Source organism: Opisthocomus hoazin, chromosome 8 (assembly GCF_030867145.1).
Source record: "Opisthocomus hoazin isolate bOpiHoa1 chromosome 8, bOpiHoa1.hap1, whole genome shotgun sequence".
NCBI classification, from domain to species: Eukaryota; Metazoa; Chordata; class Aves; order Opisthocomiformes; family Opisthocomidae; genus Opisthocomus; species Opisthocomus hoazin.
In genome coordinates, this window is record NC_134421.1 from 62,881,663 (window position 1) to 62,891,827 (window position 10,165).

A 10,165-nucleotide genomic window follows, 5' to 3' on the forward strand; every position below is an offset into this window, starting at 1 on the left:
TCTTTGGTTTCTGACTTTTTTTTAGTAAATCAAAAAATAAATATTCTCACAGCCTTGTTCCTTGGCTTTATTGAATAGTGATGTTCCTAGATTTTATTTTACCCCTAATAATATGGGTACAAGTGACTTTTCTCAGGGGTTAGTACTGTAACTGGTGCTGTTTGACCTCTTTGTTGGTGACATGCACAGTGGGATTGAGTGCACCCTCAGCAAGTTTGTCAACAACACCAAGTTTTGTGATGCAGTCGACATGCTAGAGGGAAGGGATGCCATCCAGAGGGATCTTGACAGGCTTGAGAGGTGGGCCTGTACAAACTTCATGAAGTTCAACAAGGCCAAGGGCAAGGTCCTGCATCTGGTTTGGGGCAAGCCCAAGCACAAATACAAGCTGGATGGAGAATGGATTGAGAGTACCCCTCAGGAGAAGGACTTGAGGTTGCTGGTTGATGAGAAGCTCTACATGACCCAGAAATTTGTGCTCACAGCCCAAAAGGCCAACCATATCCTGGGCTGCATCCCCAGTAGCATGGCCAGCAGGGTGAGGGAGGGGATTCTGCCCCTCTACTCCCCTCTGGTGAGACCCCATCTAGACTACTGTGTCCAGCTCTGGAGTTCTCAGCACAGGAAGGACATGGACCTGTTGGAGTAGGTCCAGAGGAGGGCCACAAAAATGATGAGAGTGATGGAACACCTCTGCTAGGAGGAAAGGCTGAGAGAGTTGGGTCTGTTTAGCTTGAAGAAGAGAAGGCTCTGGGGAGACCTTATTGCAGCCTTTCAGGACTTAAAGGGGACCTAAAAGCAAGCTGGAGAGGGACTTTATCCAAGGGCATGTAGTGACAGGACAAGTGATAATGGCTTTAAACTGAAAGAGGGTAGTTTTCGATTACATATAAAAAAGAAATTCTTTGCCAGGAGGGTGGTGAGGCACTGGACCACGTTTCCCACTGAAGGTGTAGATGCCCCCTCCCTGGGTGAGGCCAGGCTGGACCGGGCTTTGAGCAGCCTGGTCTAGTGGAAGGCATCCCTGCCCCTGGCAGGGGGGTTGGAACCAGATGATCTTTAAGGTTCCTTTCAACACAAACCACGGTATGATTCCAACTATAGCTATATTACTTCAGTAGAATTTTTTGGGAAGTGAGAAGATATTTATATAACAGTTAACTAAGAAGGTTCGTGGAAACAAAATGTAAAATCTTTCTTTTGTTCATTCATAGGTTTTTGGTTATTTTTAATCTTAGTCTTTGAGTGATACCCTTCACAATGCTTGTCAATAAATGTACAGAGTGATTTTAAAAACACTGAACACTGTCCCGCCTGGACAAGGTCCTGTGCAGCCTGCTGTAGGTGACCTTGCTTCGGCAGGGGGGTTGGACTAGATGACCCACAGAGGTCCCTTCCAACCCCTACTGTTCTGTGATTCTGTTTTAGTTCTATGGGAGTTTGGAGAGGTTTTTAAAAATGCTAATCCCTTTTTTTCATGTCTGTTCATGATAACCTCCAGTTTTTGTTGAGATTTAGTTTTCTTCTAAATTACTTTTTAAAAGTAACACTCATATGAAAATTACTGGTTTTGACTGGTGCCATATTTTCAGCAATTTTTTGAACAACCCCAACTATGAGCTGATTATTTTAGAGCATGGTAGTCAACCAGTTGGCGAGCAGCCTATTTTATATATGAAATATCTGAATCATGGACTTCTTCAGGATCACAAGTAGCACTCCTCATATATTATGTATACATTTGCACACAAGGATTGAGAGTCTCTGCCTGTATTTCATGCATGTGTTAGTGTTTGAGTCACCTCCTGTGAAATAGGTATCACTGTTCTTTGAGTTAGCTCTGAGCTCCAGGTTAGAGTACATACCACTATAGATATGCCTTCAAAAATACAGAGGGAAGTGGCTTAGGCTAGAGGCTCTGCTCCTTAAATGAGACAGGAGTGGTGCGTAAAGAAGAGAGCGAGACAAATGCTGACTTGCCCAAAGTGACTTTACAGGTCTGTGAAAGTCAAATGCTAATACTCTTGTCTCCCAGTGTAGCACCTCAATCACAAGGTCACACTGCCCAGACCAAGCAGCCTAAACTTAATAAAATTTGTTAACACAGCACTTATTTTCTTTGTACATGATTAACAATTACAGGTTAGTATATGCCTCGCTTTCGGTCTGTCACATATTGTTTATTCAGTTCTAACCACCATGCTTCAAACTACCAAGGAAATACAGTGTTATATGTAGTGTAGGCAGTTTAAGCCAACTCCCTTACAGTTCGACTTTATTGGTCTGCCAAAAGAAATAAACAAGAGAAAACAAATATAAGAACACTACCAATTAACTTTTTGTATACTGCAAGAAAAGCTTAGTAAATAAGGTCCTTAAACAACCTATTTGAAAAAGCATATTCATATCGACTCAGGTTTTTGTCTCCATCCTATTCTTAAATTTTCCATGTAATTCCTCTCACATAATAAAATAAAATTGTAACAATAAATTTAAAAAGAGTTTATTCTGGTGAGACATTACTTATTAAGCAGTTTTTGTGCTAAGGGACAGTAGATTTTTTTTCTGTCTTTAGCTTCATGAAGAAAGCTAGCTGGATTTTTTTTTTCCAGGATAAACTGAATCTTTTATGAATGTGCCACAGCTTTAATTTTTTTTTTTTTTAATTGAGGACATGGGCTGTAGCAGAATTCCAGCGGGCTTTCATTACACCTTGTATACTTTATTCTTAGGAAAATACTAGTCAATACTAAAATAGGAAAGAGTTAACACATAAATAGCTCCTCAGCAATTCCGGTGGGTAAGAACTGGCTAAATTTCCTGAAATTCTTAGGATAAAGAAGCTCCTATTATTCCTCTAAAAGCACATTGCATAACACACTGACAAAATTACAGGCTGGAATTCAATGACCCACATTATACAGGAGATTGGACTAGATGAGCACACTCCTTTGCTTCTGACCTTAAATAATACAGATTTGAGACAAATATGGCTTATATTTTCATTTTTCGTTGAAGGTCCTTCACAGACACAAACACAACTGTAGTCGCATGTCAAAAAGATTATGTAGCTCCAATTTTGAATGCTAGGGGAAGTGAAACAGTATAGTTAGTGCAATGTCTTCTATACCTGTATGGGATAGCAGTTTGGTAAGTCTTCTTGGATAAACGTAACTGTCAAAGCTACAGCAGACTGATGGTGTATACCAAGAGTTAAAAATTCAAGATGTGCTCATGCTCATCAATAGAGCAGAGTAAGAAGGTACTGAGACCACACTTCTCTGTCTACGAAGTGCAGAGCTGCAGAACTATCTTGCAGTGGCAATGTGGCTGTGCGAGTGTGGTGTCATACCCACACTGGTGAGCACTGTCCCATGAAGGTGGGGCATCTCTGCTACAGTGCTGCAAGGACGGAGTTGGGCTTTTTCCTGTTCAAGGGAAGTCCTGGATGGCAGAAACTCCAGTGCCTGTTGTACGGAGCAGGCATGCTCTGAGAGGCACAGAGGTCCCACCACCTATGGGGAATATGGATTAGGGCTAGAGTACATGCTAGCACTAATTTCTAGAGTAACACTTACATGAAGGAACGCTGCCCTTGTTCACCTGTAGGATATGATCACTAGCACAAACACCAGCTTGGATGCCAGTCTTAACAATTCACTTGTGGAAAGTGACAGGAGAAATATCATCATACACGTCCATATCGTAAGTTATTAAGTGCTGTTTTTAAGAAAAATTCTTGACTTGCGTTTTCCTGGCTTAGAGGTGACCTTATGATAGTGGTTGGAATTACTTAAGAGATAAGTAAAGGAAAACATCTGCAGTGGATCTTCTGCAGAGTGTCTGAGTATGTGAAACTGTTCTTATTTGAATATAATTTATGAACAATGCAAATCTTAAAATTCTTATATACCCGTAGCCAAATACGCCAAGTCCTCACCGTAAACTTTCCCTTTAAATCTTATGAATATGATAAAAGAAGTGACAAAAGTTAAACTGTGGAGCTCACTTGCCCAGAAAGGGAGGAAACTGATGATAGCTGGGCTCACGCAAAAGCCTGGCATCTTCTACAGGCTGCACTGAGAAAGCAAGAGCCTACAGAAGAGTTTGCAATATAAGAAAGCATTGACGGAAAATAACTCATGGCTGTGGTGAAACAGAAGTTGTACTCATCATGTCGTGTGAATTTAGGGACAGCAAATGGTAGCTTCTGATACTTTAAATAAGGAAGTACTAAATACATGTTATCTCTACATAATATCATGTTATCTTTACAATAGATGTAATTAAAAAAACCCTTACTGGAATACTATGTCACATTCAACTACTAATGTATTATGAAAGATCTTAAGAAAGTAAAAAAGGTTCAACCAAATGTTATGATTGTAATTCATTGCACAGTTAATTTTCTGGACTAATACTAAATGATTTTTTTTTTCTCCTCTTCAGGAGTTTTCAGGCTTTTAAATATCTTCCTTCTTTTCTTCAAAGTAAAACTGACCTCTTTCTTTTGTTCTCTTTCATTTCTCTCCTCTCCTACCCCCTGTATAGGATCAGAAGTGCCTGTTGTGTACGGCACTAGCTCAGAACAGAGAAAACTCACAGTTGGGTCCCTGCAGGGGGAGTGTCGGTACATCATTAATCTATCATTCTAGCTGATGAAAATGAACCATAAAAAGTGAAAAAGAGCAAACGCTCTGTGTGTAAGACAGATTATTCAACAAGCATTCTTGAACAGACAGAGCAAACACTAAAGCTGCCTCAGACTGAGTTAACAGTATACATCAAAGTTGTCTTCTGGAGATGATCATATATGAGAATAATTGCTTATTCATTGGCCGAGAGACAGAACAAGAGAAGTATTCAATACATATACCAGTGTGGGCTGCGCAAGACAAGGACTGGAGTTCCCTTGCCTGCCAGAGGCCACACTCAACACGATCCATCTTCTTTCATTTTTGTCTTCCAAACCGCCCCCCCTCCCCCCATCTTGCTCCTTTATATCTGAAAGATATTTTTAGGAAATTATTTTGCAAAAAAATACCAGTTTCTAAATTCTAGCTTCATAAATTTCTACAAGCTTACATTTCTTGTAAAAACACTTCTGTTGAAAGCGTCCCAGCCTCCTATACCCCAGCCTGTGAAGTCTAGAAGCTTACACTTTCTAATCTAGTTATCTGCAGTTGTTGAGAAAAGTAGGAGTCAAACTGTGTAAGTAGGGTGTCAGTCACAGACAACTTTGCTCTTTTTTGAAGCAGGATGAATTTCCACTCTTGGGAGGTAAATACTCAAGTATGCCCGTTGTAAACTCAGCAGTTTTCCTGCTTTGACCATTGCATGGCACATCACTTGGAGTAATACGTATAGCAAAAGTATAGAGCAGGAGGGCTAGTGGTATTCTCTTCTTGTGAGACAGGCTGCGGTTTCAGCTCATCTGAAACTGCTTCAAAGGCAAACAGTCACAGAATCGTATCTATGGGCTTTTTTCTCCCTCTGCTTCTCTAATACAAAGCAGGGTTCCTGTTCGGGGAGCTTGTGGAGTGGTGTCTTGTGGGTAGATCTTTACAGTGTTACTTATCTTTTGACATTCTTTAATCTGGGGCTGTTACTGCATGATTAGAACAGATTTGCTCCAGTTAGAAAACATTTCAAGCAATCCACAACTCAACTATTTCTTAATGAAGGTTCCAGGAGGACGGGATGGCTTTTGGGGTCATTTGGAAGAAAAATTCTAGGTGGATGGCATTTGGGTCTTTTCTTTTTTCCCTTAAAAAATTAAAGTTGCTGTTCATTTTACTGTTCAACATTTGATATAAGTTCTACCCAGTATGAGACAAATGTGATAATAGATTAGTCCTTTCATCTGCTTGAATAATCTACTGGAGATTGATTGGTACAAAAAGCTCGTTTTATCCATACACTCAGGAATTATAATGTCATTTTAGTGCAGCCATAGGAATAATCACTATAAAGTTGTATTAGTTTATTACTACTGGCTTTATATAAGATTCTAAGCAATCTTATTCAATTTTCTTGTCCACGTCAATGTCTTGGACAACTTTGAAAAGCCTCCATTTTATTAGCTATTCACAGGAGACATTTTTAGACGGGCTTTTATGCTTGCAGTTCGTATTGAACTGGAATTGTTCGGTGTCTCTGGAAAAAGTAAAAAACAAGAAGTACTGTAAAAAAAAAAACTTTAAAATCCCCAAATCGTCTCCGTTATTGAAAAGTTGTGTATGGATTTGTTGAAGGGTAGTAAAACCAGGTTTCTACATAAACAACTGCTTCTTTTGTCTGAAAATTGATAGCTTGCCTGTAGTATTGCTATGTTTTCAGGAATGATTCACAATTCATATCAGTAATTGTTGGATCACACAGAACGTGAGTTATTGAATCAAGATTTTGGTGAATTCCTCCGTATGAAATTGGTAGGTTTTTTAAAAGGAAAAGTTGCGTAGATGTGAAATAGAATTCTTATAAACAAGAAGGATTACTATTAGACCTACATCTGATGATCTTGTCTACTCTCTCTTGAGCCAAATCACATTTTGAAATTTGATTTCTCTTGAAAGTAGTGCAACTTTGTGAATATCTGGCTAGTTATTGAAAAAGCTCATTGTAGAGCAGAAAGTGACTTCTACTGAACATATACTTAAAAACAAATGGTGAATTAAGATCTGCCTTACATTCATGATTTATCTTCCAGCACTTTGACTCCACAGTAACAAATTGACTATTTTCTTAGCACACTACACTATTTTTGACAGAAAAAAAAACGGATACTGCTTTCATTCCTTTCTATATTACAAGTACTCTCAGATTATAGCTTATTTAATAATGAAAACCCACACTGCTGCAAAGCAAAAGCTCTGCACTTAAAATTTCCTCAAGTAAATGTTGGGTTAAAAGATGCTCAGCTTCCTGGGTTTCAAGCCTCAGCACATTATGCTCTTGATTTAGCAGGATGGTACAAATTAGATATAATTTGGATTATTAATTTTCGCTTGTGATTGCAGATGGCAAACATCTAGTAGAAAATCATAAAAAAGATTGCAATTTCCAGTTAAAATTTGAGTAACAATATCCTGGACGCTTTCCCTAAGCCTTGTAACTCACCTAATTTTTCTTCTTCATCTTCCTTTTCAGCTAGCATCAGATACTTCTCCAATCTTTTTATCTGTCCACTTGGCTCTGTTCCTGTTGCTACTTCCAATCCTTTTAGTTCTGCTCAGGTTGTCTTGTTTTCTTAGCGGACAGATGTGTTTGTAGCACTCAGTTCCCTGCACACTTGAATTCAGGGCCTCAGGCCTGAGAGTATGCAAAAGGGGTGAGAGTTGTCCCTTTTTGCAACAGATTTTTTACCCTATTCCTAGAATGCTGTTTCTTCTTCAGGATATGCTCCAAGTCTCTTCCTGAAAGGAGATTGTAGTGAAGCAGGTGTTGGTCTCTTCTCCCAGGCAACTAGAGATAGGATGAGAGGCAATGGTCTCATATTACATCAGGGGAGTTTTAGATTGGATATTAGGAAAAATTTCTTTACAGAAAGAGTGGTCAGGCATTGGAACACTCTGCCCAGGCAAGTGGTGGAGTCACCATCCCTGGAGGTGTTCAGAAAACATGTAGATATTGCACTTTGGGACATGGTTTAGTAGGCATGGCGGTGATGTGTTGACGGATGGATTTGATGATCTCAGAGGTCTTTTCCAACTTTAATTCTTCTATGGTTCTATGACTTATCAGAGACTTTCGTTCTACATGGAGACACATCCAATAGTTAGTCTACATAAAATCAACCAGAGAGTTTAGTTTCTAGTGATCAAATAACAAACAGTTGAACTCCAATAATAAAATTACACTTTCTGAACATGCTGGAGTTCTGTACTCTTGTGAAGACATATTTGCAAGGTAGTTTTATTACTAGCATTTGTCTTGTATTTCTTAAGATTTCTGACAGGCAAGGATAATCTTCAGCACTGGCAGGATCCTTTTACAGGTTTCTTTAACAAGTTATGTATTAGCTAATGGCTTACTAGTAGAGGGGATTAACATAGAAGCACAGAGAGAAAAACTTAATATTTGAAAAGAACCAAAATAATACAAAACAACTATGATTAGATTCTTCTGCTTACAAGACAGTTTTCTCTACAGTTAAAATTTTGAAGCTTTTCTGTATTTCTAGAAGGAAAAGTTACTGGCAAGATGAAGAGTTTTGATGTTGCTGTTTACAGGTGTCTAGAAACTGGATGTTTGGCAAGTGTCTTAATTTCAGGAATTGGCTTGAATGTGAAGTGTTGTAAAGCTACAAATGAGACTTCTTCTGATGAGTCAGCAGTAATACTCTTCCCAGGGTCCTTGAAAAAAAAAGCTTCCTCTGAGAAATTTGTACTCACTTTAGCTACAAGAACAGAAGAGCTGCAATTCTTTTATAAATGTAAGGAAAAGCATGCGACTTCATGTCAGGTGTTTTCACTTCTAAGAACAAGCAGAATGGGAACCAGTTGCAGAAGTGGGAGGCACTGTGTGAACACTGGAAGGGCCGTGCAGATTTAGCTCCTAGACTGTGGTACCCCAAGGTGAGACAGCACTGGAGCTCATCTGAGAGAACAGGGAAGCATGCATAGAAGCCTGGTGTAGATGAGCATCTTAAAAATGTATGGTTTAATAGGGGGCAGCTATTATAAGTCTACAAAGTCAGCAGCACCTTAGGACAAACTCAGCTGTGGAGAAGGAAACATCCTGAAGAACTACTTTTGAGCCTGACTGCTATAGTGTAATGGAAAAGGTTTGCTAAAATTGTACATCTGCGGTTTATGGGGACTTTATATCCAGTCCTAATGGGCAAATGGTATTAAAACATAATTAAGGTTGTGAATGATTTTTAAAAGATGATGGTTTAAAAATTCAGTCCAACTTCTGTTATTTTTAACTTGCTTTGTAATAAAATTCAGAAAATATATATAAAAATGCCATTAAAGATCATTTTCTTTAATCTCAGGATTTAGCAAATTCAATATATAGGGAAAACATGATGCTAATTTGCGCCATTCTATTTTGGTTATAGAAAATTTAAGAGTTCCGTATTCTTCTCTTTTGAATAGTGTTGATATAAAAAGAGAGATTGAGAAACACATATATCAGCAAATCCCACATTTCTACGGGCCCAAATATAATTTTAGATATCAATTTGAAGATGACCACTGAAAATAGTAGGCATTTCACGCAGAGAAGAGCTTAATGCATCTCTATAAATTCTACAACACAGAGAATATATGGAGTTCGTGCACAAAAATCTAAACACAGTTTCTTAATGGCGTGCACTGAGGTCGGTCTCCAGTTTTGAAGGGAAACTTTCTTATTACAGAGGTACTTGAAGAAAGATAGAATAGCTTCTTTATGTTTTTTTCCTTAGTAAGTTAGAGATGTAAAGCTTAACTTACCTGAAGCAAGACAAGAAAAGGTGGCCTTAAATGGCCATTTTATGGCACATTCAATTACTATAAAAAATTCTAATCAAACCAGATACGTGAATGAAGGAGACATACACAAGACAAGTGTACTTGCTGCTACAGTGCTGCAACTGCTGACAAAGGAACAGAGCTGTCAGCTCATCTCGGCTGCAGCAGCCATTACAGAAAATCTTGAAGAGAGACTCTTAAAAGTTAGGAACAAGTACCAGAAGGCAGAAACCTCTGGTAGAGGCAGAGATTAAAAGTCAAAAGACAGTTTCTGAATGGTTTAAAATTATAAAAGCACCGTTAACAAAAAGCTCCAGCCATGCCTTACACCACCATAGAGAGGGAAGAATTTCTATTCTTTTTATGCACACTGGAGAGAAGAGAGCAACATGGGATTAACAAAATACTTTTTACTTTGTGGTTCATGTCTTTTGACAACTGCCTGTTTTGATTTTAAGTAGCTGACTCTCTTCAGGCCTTCATGAACTGGTACCCACTGAATGTCAAAACCAAAGCCTGGAGACAAAGGGGAGAAGCCAGGACCAAGCAAATAGTGTACAACTAGAGAAGAGTAACATGAAAAAATATGGGAGAAGAGAAGAAGTTGCTGAGCTCATTATATTAATTTGTTTATCACAACGTCATAACTAGTCAAGAGCTAAACATGGCATATCCAGCATCATAGTGTCCTAGCTTGAAAGACATCA